General features: G+C 36.8%; 1 pseudogene; it reads left to right on the top strand.

Moving 5' to 3' along the window:
- The window catches only part of LOC134390165 (TATA box-binding protein-associated factor RNA polymerase I subunit A-like), a 33,055-nt pseudogene extending 17,262 nt beyond the window's left edge, over positions 1–15,793 (top strand).
- The last annotated feature ends 5,427 nt before the right edge of the window (positions 15,794–21,220 follow it).

Here is a 21,220-nt window from a genome sequence, read left to right as displayed (position 1 = left end):
GGCCCTAAATTGGCCAGGGCTCAAAACAGTTGGAATGGTACCTTCTTTCTCTAACTGCGGCTTCTCCTACCTTCATGAACTCTGTGGGTCTCTCCTCTTTCCCCAAGCTCCAGTGATCCTAGGATTAAGTCTTTACTTTTTAATAGTTGTATGTTGATCAGTTGTGGGAGATAGTGATGCTGGGGATCATCTATTCCACCATCTTGAAAACATCCCTTAAAAACTTTTTTTATTATCGAGATCCTTGTGTATTCTGGATATTATTCCCTTTTCAGGTTTGTAGTTTGCAAAGTATTTTCTCCCATTCCCCATGTTGTCTCTTTGCTTTGTTTATTGTTTCCTTTGCTGCGTGGAAGCTTTTTTGTTTCAATGCGCTGATGGTAAAAATGTGTATTCTGCAGTTGTTGAGTGAAATGTTCTGTAAATGTCTGTCAAGTCCTTTTGGTCTAAAGTGCAGTTTAAATCCAATATTTCCCTACTAATTTTTTGTCTAGATGATCTCTCCAATGCTGAGAGAGGGATGGAGTTCCCAACTGCTATTGTATTTGGTTCTATCCATCCCTTCAGATCCAATAATAATTGCTTTATATATCTGGGTGCTCTGATGATGTTGGGTGCATATATATTCATGATTGTTATATCCTCTTGCCAAATGATCGCTTTATCATTATGTAGTAACCTTCGTCTCTTTTTATAGTTTTTGGTTTAAAGTCTGTTTTATCCAGTGTAAGTATAGCTACTCCTCGTTTTTGGTTTCCATCTGCATGGAATATCTTTTTCCATCTCTTCAATATTAGTTTATGTGTATCTTTACTGATGAAGTGAGTTTCTTGCAGGCATCATATAGTTGGGTCTAGTTTTTTTTTAATCCATTCAGCCAGTCTGTATTTATATTCAGTGTTATTATTGAAAGGTATTGCCTTACTCCTGCCATGTTATTAATTTTTTATGGTTGTTTTATATTTATTTTGTTCCTTTCCCTTTTATTGTTTGTGGTGCCCTTGGGAGGGTCTTGTTGGGGTGGGTGACACTGGGTAGGGTGGTTGTGGCTGTGGGCCCAGTAGCTTTGTAGAGGCCTGATATGGAAGGTCAAAGCCCTTGCCCAATCTTCTTTTGGTCAGTGAGCGGGTATACAATGGTGCAGCAGGGCCTGGCAGTTCTGTAGAGGTACACTGGATCAGCTGTTAAGCCTGGAGCAAGCCTGCATGGATGCTGCAGGACCCCGTGGCTCTGAAGAGGCCTGCTGTGGGGAGGAAAAGCTGCTACCCAATCCACTGTTGGTCAGGGAGTAGGTGTACACTAGTGTTGCAGGACCTGGCAGCTCTGTGGATGGTTGCCAGATCAGCTGTTGAGCCTGCAGCAAGTCTGCAAGGAAGCAGCAGGCCCTGATGGCATTGTAGAGGACTGCAAGGGGAGGAGGAGCTGTTGCTGGGCTGGCTTCTGGCCAGAGTGGGCACCTGTGGGTTCAGTGAGTCTGCAAGCTGTGCAGGGCGGGTGTACACGAATGTTGGAAATAGCTACTGATTGGAAGCTATTCCACTCAGAGGTCTGCCTGTTCTTCTGGGAGGGAAAGGGTGCCATGTGAATTCAGATTCCGGGGGTGTAGTCTTTCTCTCTGGCCTAGGCTCCAGGCAGCTGGGGTCATGGCCTTGCTGGTGCCCATGTGAATGTGGTAGAATATAGATGGGGCTTCGGGATAAATGTAGTCAGTTTCACTGGGGCTGGGGCGTGCATACTTTAACCACAGATTTGGTTTCGAGACTGCGCTGTGCCATAGCCACTTAGGGTGAGAATGGGGGTTCTTCTCCCTAGGTTTCTACTATGATACCATGAAGCTGCAGAAATTCCCACCTATTGTCCAACTGGGTTGGGGTCCTGAAAGGATTGGGGGACTCTCTTGTGGCAGGGATCACAGACGTTAGTGGTGGCAGTGGAAACAGGTGGGTTTTTTTTCCAGCTTACCTCTCTCCGCCTGACTGTGAGCTGGTCTCTGCAGCAGGGCAGAGACTGGATGCCTTGCTGTGCTCTCTATGGCGCTATTCCTGTCTTCCACGCTTCACAAGGATTTCATCACTCTCCTGGTGCTCTGCAGCATATTTCTTTAGTCAGTTTGGTTGAAATGTATTTGTTTGCTGTTTGGTCTCTTTATTGGGGGGTAGGGGCACGGGAGGGTACTAGAGCCAGACCTCTCTAGACAGCTGTCTTGCCTCTTCTCTCTGTGTGATTGTTCTTATTGCTTCTCCCGTGTCAGAGATAGTTTCGTTTCTATCTGAACTGAAGCCATTCTTTAAAACCTCTTATCAAGATGCTTTCTCTGAGCTTATATAACATGTATAAAATACAGGTTGTGCATCCCTAATCCAAAAATTTGAAATCTGAAAACTTCAACATCTAAAACCTTTTGAGTGCCAACATGATGCTCAAAAGAAATGCTCACAGGAGCATTTTGGACTTTGGATTTTCAGATTTGGCATGCTCAAGCAGTAAGTATAATACAAATATTCTAAAATCTGAAATGTTTATGGTCCCAGGAATTTTGGATAAGGGATACTTAACCTGTAGTTTATATTGATTGATTGTCTGTTATGGACCAAACTAGGCATTAGGTTGCATGTAAATATTATCTAATTTAATCCTCGACAATACCCTTCTGAAGGGTCAATAATAATTGTTACATGTAACATATGAGACTCTCAAAAGGTGAATAATTTACTCAGGTTTATTTATCATTTAAGTGCCATGAGAACTAGGGCACTCTGTCTTCAAAGCCCATTGTTTTGTTCACTATATCACGCTGTCTTCTGTTTGTAAGTTTACATAATTTAGCTCTCATTTACATACTGTTAATTATTTCATGTGTCTTTCTTCTTCACTAGATTGAAAATTTTGATGACAGGGGCAGTGTCATATCATTTGTGTCCTACCAAAGTGAGCATGTATTTACTGAGCTTTTTGACTAATGGTTGTCTAATGACTGAAATTTCAGTGGGCTTTTTCTTATTTTTGTTGCAGATCTCCTTGCAACATGCATTGTACCTTCTGCATCATGGAATGTTTGAGGATGCCAACAGAAATCTAAGTGAGGCAGAGACACGGAGATATGGTGAGAAGTCGTCTTCCCAGGAAATATTAATCCATCTTATTCAAGCCTATAAAGGGCTTTTGCAGTACTATACTTGGTCTGAAAAGAAGATGGAATTGTCAAAGCTTGGTGAGCGAATATGAGTAAACTTTTTCTTATAGTGATGACACTGAAGGACAGAGATCTTAAGAAGTAATCTAGTAATCTCCCTACTGACTTCATCCAGATATTGCAGAGAACGACATTTTATTGATTTAAAATTCTTGATCATCCTTTCTCATATTTCAGATGATTCATAATTAGATATGTGACTGTTTTAGATTGATTGCTTTTTTAATGTGATTTTTATCAAAGAGAAATACAGCTAGACGTTAGAGCAGAGCAAACATTTTATTCAGTAACTACTGACAGTAGGGGGAAGAATGTAGAATGTAGCTACATTCTGATTTGTACAGAGGTGACTCGGTATTTTAAAGGGAGAATGAGGGAGTAGGGAGGGAGGGTGGCGGGGCTTGAGCAGAGCCAGGGAGGTGACAGTTATGAAAAGCAGAGAGGGGAATTGGTCCCTGGGAACCCCATCTGGATTTAGTAACTGGTGCTTGTGGAAGTTAGGCACCTATCCTCCCACAGAGATTGGGAGACAGGGACAGTGTCTTCAGGTGTTGGCTAGAACAAAGAGTAAATTCTTTGGCAGCTTTGAGCTTTCTCAGGCAGGCACTAAGGGGAGCCAGGGTCATCTCAGGGATGTGGCCTTGAGCTGTTAGAAATTGTTAGTGTTTGTTCAAGTCTTGATAGGCTGAGGTTGAGGCGTAGTCCAGAACAGGGCTCAGAGGAACCTAGCTGGAGTTAGGTCAAGGAGAAAATCTTTGTCAGTTACTAAGAGGTTACAAATTTTCCTCAGCAGCCATTATTGCATATAATAAACATTTCTTACTGTGTATTTAAAATGGAGTTTAGTTTTGTAGTGTTGTTTCTCAGAAATTTTTTTTAAGACTCTAGGGCAAGATGAAGTTGTTTTATTTCTATACAAAGGTTGTAATGAATTGTTTTCTTGATTTACTTACCATACCAAAAATTGACTTATCGGTTCTCAAACTGAGTTCCCCTTTTCTTAACCTTCAGTGGTGATGTTATCCTCTCCTACCACCAGATTTGTAATCTTTGGAGCTGTATGATTCTCTGCACTTTTCTTTCCCTCGTGTAATTTTTCTCCATGGCTCTCTAGGATTAACTTCTTTCTGTGTTCACATCCTCCATCCAAATCTTAGTCCTGGTGTTTATCACCTCGTATGTAGTAAGCAGTATTTTCTTTTTATCCCTATGTGATAAATAGTATTTCCTTGGTCTCTGATCATGTAGGTTCACTAATCTCAATTCTCTTCCTTTTTCCTGTCCATGATCTCTCCCAAGACACTTCTGAAATGCTGTCTTCATCCTGTTAGTCTTGTGAGGTCTTTATGCAGTCTCATCTGGAATGCTCTCTGCCCTTCAAGACTCATTTGACCCTGCCCCCGCCCCTTTATTCTTATACTTTACACCTCATGTATCAGCTGCATGTTCAGCCTGTATCATTTGGCTCTTTATCTCTTGCTTTCTAATTGTTCTAAGTTTTATTCAGGTGTATTTTATGTTGTGTCTTCCCGTTTAGACTAATTTTTTGGTGTCTCGTATCTGTCCTCTATTTCTTTTGTTAACCTTGCCATGACTTGTGGTATGATATTTCTTTTTTAAAAAAAAAAAAGAAAAGCTTACTGATATGAATTGATTAGGTGAGTTTTAAAATCAATATTTTCTTACACATGGTTAGGTAGAACTCAAGCAGATATCTAATGATTAAAGCAGTTGGAACATGGCATTTATACCATCACTCCCATGGATAGATGATTCGGTATCTTACCGTAGCTGACGCTTAGTTCTGTAACAAGAAGAGATAAAGAGGAGATAATATATGGAGGTTTTTAGATGATCTCTAATTTCTAATGTGTACTTAATGAGGAAAAAAGTTAGGACTAGTTTTTATAACCAAACATTAGAATGTAATATGTGCACTTGTGCTCAGTCAGCTTGGGATTTTTTTCTTGCTGCTATAGCTGTGTCTCTGTTGGGTCTGATGCACTTGGTGACTGGCACCTCCTTCTATAGGAAATTCACACCCAATTTATACTTAGGGATCTACCTTTTTTTTTTTTTCCTTTTTTTTCTTTTTAAAAGGTTTTTCCATATTATTTCTTATTTACTTTCCCCTCATCCCCTCATTTCCAAGTCCATGTTGATACATAATCAGTTGCTCCACTGGGGAAAGAATACCATTGCCTCTTTCTGGTTTGAGGTATCTTGTGCTTTTATTAGTTGTTGTTGCTTCTGAGAGACTTGAATAACTTTCCTTTTAAATCTTTAAGATTATGAAATGTAACATATACGGAAAAGGTGTATAACACAAATGTGTGATATAATGAATGGATTAAAAATAAACATCCATGTAACTAGCACCCATATTAAGGAACACAGCATCGCTCTTACCCTAACCTAAAAGTTTTCCATTTGTTCCTTCTTCATTACACTCCCTCCCATTCTGTCTCAAGAAAATCACTGTCCTGACTTATATGGTAGTCACTCCGTTGCTTTTCATTATACTCTTTCCATTCGTGTATGTATCCATAAACAATGTAATTTAGTTTTGTCTATATCTGAATGTTAAATTTGGATCCATACTGTATATATTCTTTTGAGTCATGCATATTTTATTCACGGTTGGTTTTAAGGTGTGTACATATTGTTGAATGTAGCTCTAGCTTATTCATTTTTCTTGCTACAAAATATTTCACTCATTCCATTATTGATGGCCATTTAGGTTATTATAGTTTTGGACTATTATAAATAATGCTTTGAAATTAACTCCTGTTAATTTCTGTATACTGATGCACGTAAGCATGCATTTCTAGGAGTAGAATTGTTGTCATAGAGTATGTGCAATTCAACGTTATTATATAATATGCTAAACTCTTTCCAAAGTGGTTACCAATTTATACTGCATTGGTAGTCTGATTAGAGTTTTCTTTTGTCTGTAGTCTCAATATTTGTTATTGACTGAGTTTATATCAGCGAATTTGTTGGGTGTAGTACTCTTGTGTTGTTTTTTTTTTTTAATAACCTCTTAATTGAGACTTGATATATAATTCAGATACCATACGAATTTACCTTCTTAAAATCTTCAGTGGTTTTTAGTATATTCAGAGTTGTGCATCCATCACCACAATCAATTTTGGAACATTTTTATCACCTCCAAAAGAAACCCTGTACTCCCCATTTCTTCCCAATTCCCCTAATCCTAGGCAACAACTGATCTACTTTGTCTGTGCATTTGCCTATTGTGGACATTTTGTACAAATGGAATCATATAATATACGGTCTTTAGTGACTGGCTTCTTTTCACTTAGCATGTTTTTAAGGTTCACCCATGTTGTAGTATGTAACTATACTTCATTCCTTTTTATTGTTGAATAATACTCCATTGTATGGATATCCCACAGTTTAGGTATCCATTCATCAGGTGGTGGACATTTGAGTTGTTTCTAATTTTTGGCTATCTTGGATAACATTGCTATGAATATTCATATACACGTTTTTGTATGAACATATGTTTTTGTTTCTCTTGGGTATATATAGTAAGAGTGAAATTGCTGGGTCATATAAACCATGTTTATCCTTTTGAGGAACCACTGGACTGTTTTCCAAAGCAGCTGTACCATTTTATATGTCTACCTGTTGTTTATGAGGGTACTAATTTCTGTACCTCTTCAGCAACACTTGTTATCTTTTTCATTATAGCCGTCCTAGAGGGTGTTAAGTGGTATCTCATGGTTTGGATTTGCATTTCCCTAGGGGCTAATGATATTGAGCATCTTTTCATGCATTTATTGGCCATTCGTATATCTTTTGTAGAAATTTGTATTTGGATCTTTTGCTCGTATTTTAATTGAATTACTTTTAATTATTGAGTTGTACGAGTTCTTCATATAATGTACATAGAAGTCTCTTGTCATATATATCAGGTATGTGATTTGTAAATACTTTCTCCTATTCTGTCGATTGTCTTTTACTTTCTTGATGATGTCCTTCGAAACACATAAGTTTTTAACTTTGGTGAAGTCTAATAATTTATCTGTTTTTTCATTTGTTGTACAAGCTTTTGGTGTCATGTCTAAGAGACCATCCACGGTCAGAAATATTTCTACTTCTTCTGAGTTTTATAGGTTTAGCTCTTAAATTTTAGGTCTTTGATCCATTTTGGGTTAATTTTTGTATATGATGTAGGGTAGGTAGGGTCTGACTTTCCTATTTTGCATGTCCGTATCCAGTTGTTCCAGCACATTTATTGAAAAGTCTGTTATTTTTCCATTGAATTGTCTTAGCACCCTTATTGAAAATCAGTTGCCCCAAAATGTGAAGGTTTACTTCTGTACTCTGACTTTTCTTCTGTTGATCTGTGTATGTATATCCTTATGCTTATATCATACAGTATGGATTACTGTAGCTTTGTAGTGACTTTTGAAGTCCTAGTGTGCATCCTCCAACTTTGTTCTTCTCTAATGATTGTTTGACTGTTCTTGGTTCCTTGCATTTTTCATATGAATTATTTGAGAATACTTAAGAAAGTTTGTGGAAAAATGGAATTAAAAGACAGTACAAATCTTTCCATGAACTTTTTAAAGACCCCCTCGTAGAATCAGCTTGTCAGTTTATGCAAGAAGGCCAGCTGGAATTTTGATAGCAGTAACATGAATCTGTAGATCAGTTTAACAATAGTAAGTCTTTTTACCCATGAATGTGAAGTGTCTTTCCATTTATTTAGGTCTTTTAAAATTTCTTTCAGCAATATTGCTTTTCAGAGTATAATTTTGCATCTCATCTATAAAATTTATACCTAAGTATTATCATTTTTGATGCTTTAACAAATGGCATTGTTTTCTTAATTTCATTTTCTGATTGTTTATTGTAAGTGTATTGGCATATCATTGTTGTTTCTTGATCTTGTACCCTGTAACCTTGATGAACTCATTTATTAGTTCCAATAAGTTTTTAGTGGATTCATAGGATTTTCTGTGTACAAGATCATCTGCAAATAAGATAGTTTTACTTCTTCCTTTCCAATCTGAATGTCTTTTATGTTATTTTCTTGCTTAATTGTCCTGGCTAGGACCTCCAGTAATGAATGTAAGTAGTGAAAGAGGACATCCTTGTCTTGTTCCTGATTTTAGAGGAAAAGCATGCAGTCTTTCATTATTAAGCTTGATGTTAGCTGTGGATTTTTTATAGATGCCCTTTATCAGACTGAGGAAGTTTCTTCTATTCCTAGATTGTTGGGTGTTTTTATCATGAAGGGTTATTAAATTTTGTCAAATGCTTTTCTGCATCTGTTGAAATGATCATGTGGCTTTTTGCCCATTATGCTATTGCTTTGGTTTAGATAATAGATCTTTATTTGCATTAATTGACTTTCAGCTCTTAAGCAAACGTTACATTCCTGGAATAGATTCCACTTGGACATGGTTTATAATCTTTTTTATATTTTGCTGTACTCAGTTTGCTAGTATTTGGTTGAGAAGAGATACTGATGTATAGGTTTTCTTATGTTGTCTTTGTCTGGTTTTACCATCAGGGTAATACTGGCCTCATAGAATAAGTTGGGAAGTCTTCCCTTCTGTTCTGTTTTTTTGGGAAGAGTTTGTGAAGAATTAGTATTTTTCTTTAAATGTTTGTTACAGTTCACCAGTGAAGCCATCAGGACCTGAACTTTTAGTTTTTTGATTACTAATTTAACAGAAATCTCAATACTGAATGACTTAAAAAATTCCTTTGTCTTTGGGCTGATAAGGATGACTATGCTTATAGCACAGCAACCCGAAATATGCTCAACCACAGCTGGAAGACATCTGTAAATCTTTGTGCGTTGATTCAAATTCCTGGAGTTTGGGACCCTTTTGTGAAGAGTTATGTAGAGGTAAGTAGACTTTTCATAAAATTTTTTAGTTTCATTTTGTCATAAGCCAGTGCAAAGACTGCATGCCTAATCTTTATTGATCAGAAGGAAACTAATGGAAAACGTTGTAAAAAAAAATTTTTTTTTAATTTAAAAAAATACCGTGTCTCTTTTTTGGCCTGAATAATTTCTGTTTATTTTACTAGTATACTGTAAATTTTACTCTTTATTTTCACTACAGGGTAACCTGTCATGACCAAATATCTATAAAATAAATAGTAATGTAGTTGTAAATATCATTTCTGTATTATTCTTGGTGGGCTTAAAAGAAAAGCAAAAAGGCCTTTTATGTTTTGGTAGAATATAGAAGGGAAGAGGATAAAAATATGAAACTGGATCACAATATATGATATAAAAATAATGGCTTTTAGGAAGTTTTAGGATGTCCTGTCATCCCAAAGTCATTGTAAAAGGACAGAGGGACTTGGCACTTGACACTAGGAGTAAATCTTCAAAATAATTTTTGTGAAAGTTGATGAATGCTAAAGTGATAATTGTGTTGCAGAGGTTAATCTCCAAAACCATATCCCAGTGAATCTGGGAATTTCTATGTAACGATGGGAACAAAATGAAAGGAACTATAAATGTCATGTACTCCTTTTGCAGCTGGAATTATGTAGGGCACTGAGGTTAATTGCATCACATTTTCAGTCATTAGTGTGTTGTGCTTTGAGGACTTTTATTTTTTATAGGAATAGTTCCTATGTTGAAGTTGCTGCATTTTTCAGTAACAAAATAATCATGAGGAAAAAGTGGGAAAAATTCGGTAGGCCTTTGTTGTAAGTGATGTTTTCTGTGTTCCACAGGTAACATACGCGAGTGGAAGCAAAAATTTACATTACTGTTTTTCCCTATACAGTACTAATTTTTTTGTACCCGTCAGTAAAGTTAAGCTATGTATTACCTTTCATATAGCTACCTTACAGAATTTAGCTAAGATTTCATGACTGACTTTATATAGATGCTGGAATTCTACAGTGATAGGGATGGAGCCCGGGAGGTGCTCAACAATTACGCCTACGACGAGAAGTTCCCTGCAAATCCAGATGCCCATATCTACTTATATAATTTTCTAAAGAGAGAAGGCACCAAGAGAAAAACTGCTAAGTGTGCTTAAGGTATAGAATTTTTATTTCAATGTTTAAACAGGGTTGGGGATCTAATTCAAAACATTCTTAGGTCATTGCTTTCCAACTTTCACATTATAGCACCTATAGAAAGTTACAGTATAGGTGTGGTACACTGAGGTAAACAAAGAAACTTGTTCTAGCTGGAGGCTCCAGGCAGATACCCTCCACAGCAGTCCTCCCCTAACCCCACCACCTCCCTCTGCCCAAGTGAGATTGAGGAGAGGGGATCGGAATTTCGGAAACCCGTTGCCACTCTGGTGGGAAGACTCTGCGTTCGTATTTTTGAAAATTTAATTTTCATATAGTAAGACACACTTATTTTAAGTGTACACTTGGGTGCATTTTAACAAATATGTATGTCTACACACTACTGAGATGATCAAGATACAGAACATTTCTATCACCCCCCAAAAATCCCTTATTTCCTTTTGCAGCCAACGTATCCACACACTCCTGGCCCCCGCGATCACTGCTCTGATTTTTGTCACCATAGATTAATTCTTCCTCTTCTAGAATTTCATATAAATGGAATCTTTACAGTATGTACAGCTGACCCTTGAACAACATGGGTTTGAACTGTGCAAATCTACTTACACTCAGATTTTTTTCAATAAATATACAGTTGGCCTTCCATATTCCCGGGTTCTGCATTCGAGGATTCAACCAACCATTGATTGAAAATACAGTATTCATAGGATTTGGAACCCTCAGATATGGAGGGCCAACTTCTTGTTTCCATGGGTTCTGCAGGGCCAACTGCAGAACTTGAGTATCTGCTGGATATCTGTCTACTTTTTAGTTATTACAAATAATGCTGCTAAGAACATTCATGTACAAGTCTGTGTGTGCACGTGTATTTTCATTTTTCTTGAGAAGCCACCTAAGAGTGGAATTGCTGGTAAGGAAAGTATATATTTAAATTCTTAAGAAATTGTCCCGTTGTTTTCTGAAGTGACTGTACCACAGACATTTCCACATTAGTGTATGAAAGTTCAGTTTCTCCGCGTTCTCACCACCTTTGCTATCGTAGGTGTTTTTAATTATAATGATTCTAGTGAATGTGAGGTAGTGTCTCATTGTGGCTTTAATTTGCATTTTCCTAGTGATGTTGAGCGTCTTGTCTATGTCTGTAGGCCATTCCTATATCCTCTTTTGTCAAGTATCTGTTCAAATATTTTGTCTAATTTTGGGGGGGGGGTTATTTGTCTTCTTATTGAGTTGGAAGTTTTTTATGTAATCTGGATACAAATTCTTTGTTAGGTATATTCATTGTGAATATTTTTGTCCCTGACTATGGCTTTCCTTTTTGTTTTCTTAACAGTGTCTTTTAAAGAGCAGAAATTTCTAATTTTGATGAAGCCAAATTTATGCATTTTTTTCTTTTATCATTAGTGCTTTTTGTCTAAGAAATCTTTGCCTACCCCAAGATAGTAGTGATAGTTTTACATTTAGGTTTTAACTAATTTTTTTGTGTGCAGAGTCAAGTAAGGGTCAAGGTTCATTTTTTTCCATATGGTTGTTTGAGCACTATTAAAGACTAACCTTTCCCCATTGAGTTACATTGGTTACTGTTGAAAATCAATTGGCCATACATGGACTCTGTTGCGTTCTAATGATGTGTACTAATATTTCCATCCTTATACAAATACTGTAGCTTTATAGCAAGTCTTGGGATCATATCATGAAAGTCATGCAAATGTGTCCTTTTCCAAAATTGTTTTTGGCTTTTCTAGGTCCTTTGACTTTCCATATACATTTTATTGATTTACTTTTATTTTATTCAAGTCAATTAAGATTTTAATTACATTTAACAAGCAAACAACACATGTTCTTTTTTGAATTTTGAAATTTTTTTAAGGCTATGCACATTTATTCAAATAAATACATAAACTGAATAACAGATGAATAACAAAATACTCTGTAGAAGGTAGGGCTTCAAATTTTCACAAAAACTGGAGATGTAAAACTTATTAAAATTTACATATTTCATTTTATATTCTCTCCATTATTTGAGGTAGCTCTCTAAAGTCTTCCAAAAGCATGCAAATATCAAATTAATTTCAACAGAGGAAGATGAATAAACTTTTCAAAGGCAACTTAATTTCTAAGCAGATCAACAAGTCCACTTAATAAAAAGAAATCAAGAACAGAAATTAAATATCTAAGTTTAGCAATATAAATTGCATAAAAAAATCAATAAAACAATGTAAACACAAGCACACTTCAAAAAGGTTGCGGAAAAACAAAATTGAAAGATAATGGAAATCTTTCCATGAACTCTTTTTAAAAAATTTTTTCCTTTTTTTTTTTTTTAAGACTGAGATCATAGAAAACATGTTCTCTGACCACAATAGCAGAAGGAAATTTAGAAAACTCACAAATGTGTGGAAATTAAACCACACTCTCCTAAATAGAAAAATCACAGGGAAAATAAGGAGTACTTTGAGATAAAGATCAAGATGCAACATATCAAAATTTATAGATGGAGGGCTCATGCATTGTTTAGAGAAAACTTTATACTTGTAAGCACCTATATTCAAAGTAAGAAAAATCTCAGATCAGTCATGTGAGCTTCTGCCTTACGAAAATAGAAAAAATAGAGCTAACTAAACCAAAAGCAAATATAAGTAGGAAATAAAGATTACAACAGAAATATATGAAATAGGGATTTAAAAAACAATAGAGAAAATCAACAAAACCAAAAGTTGATTACTTAAAAAGAACCACAAAATTTTGCAAACCTTTATCTAGACCAACAAATAAGAGATGACCAAAATTACTAAAATCAGGAATAAAGTAGGGGCATTATTACATTGTCACTGTGGCTCTTGTGGTGGTAAGATTTAGTTTCTTTCTCTTTCTTGTCTGCATTTTTGTTCTGTGGGTTTTGTTCTTTCTTGTGTATTGGTGTTAGTGATTATCATTTTCTGGATTCCAGGTGCAGGACTTCCTTGAGCATTTGTTTTAGGGCTGGTCATCTGGTGGTGAACTGCCACAGCTTTTGCTTGTCTGGAAAATATGCTATTTTTCCCTCATTTCTGAAGGATAGCCTTGCTGGGTACAGTATTCTTGACTGGCAATTTTTTTCTTTCAGTATTTTGAATATATCATGCTGTTTTCTTCTGGCCTGTCGAGTTTCGGTTGAGAAGCCTGCTGTTAGTCTGATAGGGGCTCCCTGATAGGTGACTTTATCCTTTTCTCTTGCTTCTTTTAAGATGCTGTTTGTCTTTGAGCTTTGCCAGTTTGACTATAACGTGTCTTAGAATCTTTTTGGGCTGAATCTGTTTGGGGTTCTTTGAGTCTCCTGGATCTGAAGGTCCATGTCTCTCCCTGTACCTGGATAGTTTTCCCTTGTTATTTCAGTGAATGCATTTCCAGTGCGTTTTCCTTTCTCCTCCCCTTTTGGAACACCCGTGATTTGAATGTTTGTGCGCTTAAGGTTGTTTGCTAGCTCTATTAGATTTTCTTCACTTTTTAAAATTCTTTTTTCCTTTTTTTTTTTTCTTTTTAATCTGCCTGGGTTATTTCTGAAAGACTGTCTTCAAGATCAGAAATTCTTTCTTCTGCTTGTTCTAACCTGCTGTTTAAGCTATTGCTTGTGGTGTTTATTTCATTGAGTGAATCTTTCAGTTCCATGAGCTGTGCTACATTCTTTTTTAAGGTATCAATCTCTTTGTAAATTTCCTCCATATCCGGATTTTTTTTCTCATTTCATTATGTTGTCTGAGTCTTCTCATATCTTGGTGAGTTTCCTTAAGATTGTTGCTCAGAATTCCTTTCCAGTCATTCCAAGGGTTTCCTGCTCTATAAGTTCTTTCTGGTATTTGAAAATTACTGTATTCTTTTGGTAGTGACATGTTTTCTTGGGTTTTCATATTCCTAGTATCTCTAACTACGTCTCTAGACATCTATGTTGATGTCTGGCCATCTGGTAGAGCAGTTGCTTCTTCTTTTAATTTGGAGTGGGCTTTGAGGAGAGAGACGTCCTCTTCTTTTTCCGGTCTCCACTGGTGACTCTTCTTGTGTCAGTGCAGTCAAGTGTCTGGCAGGCCGGCTGCACAGTTGCTGTGGCTGCTGCTGTGGCTTCGAACTGCTTTCTCAGCAGCTGTGGTTGTGGAGGTGGCTGTGGTGGGCCGCCCCTGTGGAAGTGGTGTTTTCAGAGTGCTTTCTTACCTGCTCTTGGGTGGGGCATACTGCTCTCGGCTCCTTGCCTAGGGTGCCAGGCATGCTCTCTTGCCTGCTTCCAGGTGGATGGGGCTGCGGCCCTTGGCTTCTTGCATAGGGCCCTGGGCATGCTCGCTTGTCTGCTTCCAGGCTCCATATATGTTTGAAAGTCAGCTTGTCTGTTGCCACAAAAGAACCATGCTGAGATTTTGAATCTATAGATCAGTTTTGAAAGAACTGACATCTTAACAGTATTGAGGTTTCCCTACTGTGAACATGGTATGTCTCTGAAGTGCAGAAAAGAATATACAAAGGAGTTGGTGAAAAGGTCTGCCATACTTGTAATTGGAGTTCTGGGAGAGGACATAGAAAACAGTGTAAAGCAAACAGACAGATTAAAAAATCCCTAATATTTGAAGAGCTTATAGCTAAGAATTTTCCAAAACTGATGAAAGACTTTTAGAGCTCTGGTAATGTTTGGTTTTCTGATCTGGGTGATGGTTTCCTGAGTGTGTTTAATTTTGTGAGAATTTGTTGAATGCCACGCTTGTGATTTGTATACATTTCTAGTACATATGTTATATTGCAATAAAAAAATTTTAAAAAATCTAAGTGAAGTTAGCCATATACAGAAATCTATAAATGATGAGAAAAATGCAAATAGGAACTGAGTTTCAATAATATTCTCGGGTATTGGTATATTGATCTTGATTATTGATGTTGAAGTGCTAGATCTTTTACAAAGCTATTAAGAGAAATTAAGAAAATTTACTTTTCATTTTGTCGGAAATCATTTCAGTGAGGTCACAGTACCTCAGCAAGCAGACAGAATGATTTCATTTCTCATATTAAATATGTTGAAATGAGAAATGTACAGGGTGATCATTCCAAATCCAGAAATCCAACATCTGAAATGCACCAGAATCTGATGCTCAAAGAAATGCTTATTGAAGCATATTTGATTTTGGATTTTCAGATTTCGGATGCTCACTTAGGAAGTATAATAGATCTGCAAAAATCCAAAAAACAATATAGACGTGTATAAGGAACAAATAATAAGTCCCCATCCATTTCCCCCCAATTCTCCTGACTGTCTTATTAGCAGGGATTTTTTTAAAATACCTTTAATGAAAGTGCCTTTCTATACCCAAATTGAAACTAGATAAGAGCAAAGTATGTTTTAAGTCCTTGATTTGTTTACTGAGAGCATATTAAACAATAAGAACTTGATTTGAAAGTAAGTTGAAATTTGAGAAATGCCTTTACAGTGTGTAAAAATGACAGGGCTATTTTTTCTTCCAGATTTTGCATCAGATTGTACCATCTCATAAACTAATGTTAGAATTTCATACATTACTTAGAAAATCAGGTAAATAATTTTTGTTTTATACCTCTTTGTAAAGACAAGCTATAGATTAGGGATCAGCAAACTACAGGCCAGGGGCCCAATCCACCCCTTATAAGTGCTTGGAAATGTTTGCCCATTTTAATAGTTCCAGTTTTGTTGAAGCCCATTCATGTATTGTCTGTGGCGGCTTTTACACTACAGTGGCAGAACCACGTACCTGTGGTAGAGACTATATGTCTCGCAAAGCTTAAAATATTTACTGTGAGGCCTTTTACAGAAAAATTTGTTGACTCCTGTTATAGAATGTTAGGCAGTAGTTAGCAAAAGAGAAATGGCTTCAATTTATATAATTCACTTTGTTTTAATCCCTACTGGACTCAGTATAAAAAAGAAGATACTTCTTCATAGAAGGAAACTAGCTGGCTAAACCCAGTTGGTCCTAGAATGCCCATAGGTCCCTCCTAATAGAAGACAGCATATGCGGGTACTTCAAAAAGTTCATGGAAAGATTCGTGATCTTTTAATTCTATATTTCCATGAACTTTTGGAAGTATCCTCATGTGTAAAATGCCCAAATAGGGCAGGTATTTTAAATAATGTTTTACGTGGTATATAAGTAGAGAAGTATGACTCATGTAGGAGTCGCTCACCACTGTGACCTCATTAGAATGACTAAATTATTGAATTCTTCAGATTCCTCATGTGAATATGAGCATAATGAATTGTTTTAAACTGTCAACCAAACCAGAAGGCTTATGATTTAGTAATATTTCATCAACGGCATTTTTTTTCAGTTTTGTGCACTTTGTTACCTTATGTAATCTTGAACTGTTATGACTATTGCAGAAAAAGAAGAACACCATAAACTGTCATTGGAGGTGTTATTTGAAGTCTTAGATTTTGCTGGATGCACTAAGAACATAACTGCTTGGAAATATTTGGCAAAATATCTCAGACAGACCTTAATGGGGTAAGTAAGAAACACACAGTATTTATTACTGTATTATCATAAATAGATTCCAATATTTTAGCTAATACCTATTAATTTTTTTTTTCCTGACCGGTAAGGGGATTACAACCCTGGGCATGGTGTTGTCTGCGCCACGCTCAGTCAGCAAGCGCACCAGCCATCCCTATATAGGATCCGAACCCGCAGCCTCGGCACTACCAGCACCGCACTCTCCTGAGTGAGCCACGGGGCCAGCCCGATACCTATCGATTTTTAAATGAAGTGTTTTGTTTATGTTTTTGGATTTCTTGAATTGTGCTTTCAGCTATTTTCTTCTGACTACATTTTCTTCTGAAGCAAGGAAATAGAGTCATAAGCATAGCATACAAAAATTCTATCAAGATTTTTTTGTTGTCTCAAAATAAGTCCTGTGCCTTAGCACTCCAATGCGAGGGCGTGCATGTGCGTTCTCAGATTGGGAATAGGGACCAGAAGGGATCACACCCACTCTTTGCTGAAGATTCTCTTTGCACATCTTTGTGATTTGTGTGTCACCAGTTTCTAAGATCACATGGGATGCAGCTTTCCTCCTAGCTGTCTTCAATAATTTTTAGTGGGGGTTTTTAGCACCTCACAAGATCATCATAGATTATTCATTCAACAAGTATTTATTAAGTCCATTGTGATCTGGATAACTAAAACTATACTTCTTATCATTGTATCATTAGTGTACATTTTGAGTAAAAGAAAAGGAGTGGCTCTTGTTGTTTTTACTTGGTGTATGAGAAGAAAGGATGTCACAAAATTAAGTTTAATTTTATCCATATTGGTTGGTTAGGAAGTTCAGTATCATTGCAACTTGTTTCAGGCTTCAGATTTGACTTGACTGTGGAGAGCAGTGCTGATTATAAAGTGTTTTTGGTGTAATATGTTGACGCACTCACTGTAAACCACTCTGCAAATCTCAAGCACTATGTAAACCCCTACTAGAACATAAGGTTCTTGAAGGCAGAGAAATGTACTATTTTTTGAACCTCTAGAATTTCTACCATAGGGTGCTAAGTAAGTAAGCATTTGCTGAATTAAATTATAGAGATCTAATGTACAGCAACCAAGGACTATAGCTAATATTGCATTGAATTGGAAGTTCTGATTGTTAATTCATAGTATATACACATTTTTTCATATTGAGCTTATATCTGGCACCTTGCTGAACTCCTTATTCTGGTAGCTTTTTTTTGTAGATTCTATTGGATTTTCTATGTAAAAGATAATTTTGTCTGTGAATATGAACACTTTTATTTTTCTTTCTCTGAATTGGAAGGATTTTATTATTTCTTTAACTGTACAATTGCTCCAGTTTCATTCTTCAGTACAGTGTTGACTAGAAACGGGGAAACAGTCTAATTTTCAACATCATATTGGTGTCTTTTCCATTATTATTATTTTAGTATTTATACAAACTATAATATCATTTATCTTATTCTAGATATTGTAGTTTGTGTCTGTTTTTAATCAGACTGGTTAGAGGTTTATCAATTTTATTCATCTCTCTTTTGTCTCCCTTCTGCTTGCTTAGGGCTTAATTTGTTCTACTTCTAGTTTCTCAAGATGGAAGCTGAGGTCATTGATCTGAGACCTGCCGTGTTTTCTAATATGTATGTTTAGTGCTGTAAATTTCTGCTCAAGTGCTGCTTGAACAGCATCCTGTAATTTTGATATATTGTTTTCATTTTTATTCAGTTAAAAATATTTTCTAGTTTTCCTTGTGATTTTTTTGTCCCGTGAGTTATTTCAAAGGGTGTTATATAGTTTCCAAGTATCTGAATATTTTCCAGAGATCTTTCTCTTTTTTTTTTGTTTTTACCGGTAAGAGGACCGCAACCCTCGGCACAGTGTGGTCTGCACCACACTCAACCAGTGAGCGCACCGGCCATCTCTATATAGGATCCGAACCCATGGCCTCGGCGCTACGAGTGCCGCACTCTCCCGAGTGAGCCATGGGGCCGGACCACCAGAGATCTTTTTGCTATTTATTTCTGATTTAAATTTCTTGTGGTCACAGAACATACTATATATGATTTAAGAGATTATCCTGGATTTTCTAGGTGGGTCCTAAATATGATCACAAGTGTGTTTAGGAGAAGAAGACAGAGGAAGAAGAGATGGAAGTGGTATGACGATATGATCACAAGTGTGTTTAGGAGAAGAAGACAGAGGAAGAAGAGATGGAAGTGGTATGACGATGGAAACAGGGAGGAAAGGTGATACGATGTGGGGTTATGAGTCGAGGCATGAGCACAGCCTCTAGAAGCTGGAAAAGGCAAGGAAATGGATCCTCTGGAGCCTCTGGAGGGAGCACAATCCTGCCAACAGCTTGCTTTTGCCTCAGTGAAAACCATTTCAGAGTTCTGGCCTCCAAAATTATAAGAGAATAAATATGTGTTGTTGTAAGCAACCAAGTTGTGGTAATTTATTACAGTGGCATTAAGAAACTCATATGTTACCATTTCTAATGCTCTTCATTCTTTTGTATAGATGCATATTTCATTCTGATATCTTTTTTTTTTCTGTCTGAAGAACTTCCTTTAACATTTCTTTTCTAATGGTTCTGCTTGTGAATTCTTTCTGTTTTTGCAGTCTTTATTTTGCCTTTATTTTTGAAAGATATCTTCACCGCATATGTTGACATGTTTTATCTTTACTTCTTTAAGGAGGTTGCCCCACTATTTTCTTGCTTGCATCATTTCCAATGAGAAATCTGCTGTCATCCTTATATTTGTTCCTCCACATGTAGTGTATCATTTTTTTCTGTGGGTGCTTTTAAGGTATTTCTCTTTATGACTGGTTTTGTGTAATTTCATAAACTAAACTTGGTTCAGTTTTCTTCATATTTTTGGTGCTTGAAGTTTGTTGTAATTACTGGATCTGTGAGTTTATAATCAGCTTTCATTAAATATTGAGAAATTTTTGCCATTATTTCTTCAAACATTATTTTTCTGTTTCCTCACCCCTTTTCTCTCCTCTCATTTGGAGACTTCAGTTACAGAGAGGGGGTAGAGTTACTTAACTAATTGGTCAGTTCCTTCATCATCACTTGTTAGGTATTTGGGATTTCTTTGTTCTCTATGTTTCCCCCCCCACAATGCCCACCCCCTATATCACTTGGTTGATATGCAGTGATTCTTAATTGAGGCATATACCTCAGAATCACCTTTGTTTGGTTATTTCTGGTTCCATAAAAGTTTTTGGGTCATTCTAATGAGCTCTCTGGGTTTACTGAACTTCCTTTCCTTGTCTTCTAAAAATCTGCGTTTAGTTCAGATAGATGGCAGAGGGTTGTAAAGCATGTGCCTGCTACTATACAGTCATAATAATAATCACTAGTAGTTTTTGAGCCCTTACTATGTGTCAGGCATATTGGTGAGATCTTTATGTATATTATCTTATTTAACTTTCACAGCTCTCCCCTATGGTAAATTCAGTTATCACTTTCCATTTTACAGATGAGGAAACTGAAGCTTAGGGATGTTGGACAACTAGCGAAGGTTTACACACTCATAAAAATAAGATTAGTCTTTTACAGTGGTGCAACCTTCACAGGGCACCAAACACCTTTTATAATAGAAAATGGGTTTCCCACAGATGGCAAATGGGTGACTGAGGTATCTCTGAAGCAGTTTTTTCAGTTCTTGGGGGAGGTAAGCTATTGATCTCTTTATGGGAGACCCGGTCCTAGCAGTCAAGCATTCCCTGATTCTTGGTGGGAAAATATCCTGCAGAGTGGAAATATGGATTCCTAAAATATAAGGTTTTATTTTTCATCTAGTCGACTTATGGCTTTGCAGGAAGATAGAAAAACCAAGAAATGGAAGAAACAGGATGTTTGCCTAGGCAGCACCAAGCTCTGTGCCTTTCCAGGGATAATCAGTACTTAGAGCAAATTCGAAGCAGGTACAAATTTGTACGGTTATTTGATGTCTGCTTTCTGGAACTTCATCATAGGCATTGACTGAACATTGGTTTAAACAGTAATTGTCCCTTCTACTATTATCACTATCATTTTGTCATCTTTTATAATGTACTAGACACTGTTCTAAGCACTTCGCATATCTTGTCCCATTTAGTAATCACAACACCCCCATGATGTAATTATTATGCTCATTTCGCCAATGAAGAAACAGACTATGCCAACCTACCCCTCCTTGTTAGAGCCACACAACCATCGTGAAGGGCAAATCATGGTCTATGCTTTGGTCCTTTTAACCCTTTGACTATGAAGAAGGTTCATGTGCTCCCCACCACCCCCAACATTTATTCCAAACTGCAGTTATAGGAACATTGACATCCTGCTGGTGTTCTCTGGGACAGGGAACCTCTAGTAATCAGCTCTCTGGCTGGGTGGGGCTCTCTTCTGACCCTGTCAGGAGTTTGTGAGCAAGGGAGAATTTCTTACCTGAGAAATCTGAGAAAAGGGCAGACAGCCAGGTAAGAGGTTACTCAACAG

This window comes from Cynocephalus volans, chromosome 11 (assembly GCF_027409185.1).
Source record: "Cynocephalus volans isolate mCynVol1 chromosome 11, mCynVol1.pri, whole genome shotgun sequence".
NCBI classification, from domain to species: domain Eukaryota; kingdom Metazoa; phylum Chordata; class Mammalia; order Dermoptera; family Cynocephalidae; genus Cynocephalus; species Cynocephalus volans.
This window is presented reverse-complemented; position numbering and strand designations above follow the sequence as displayed.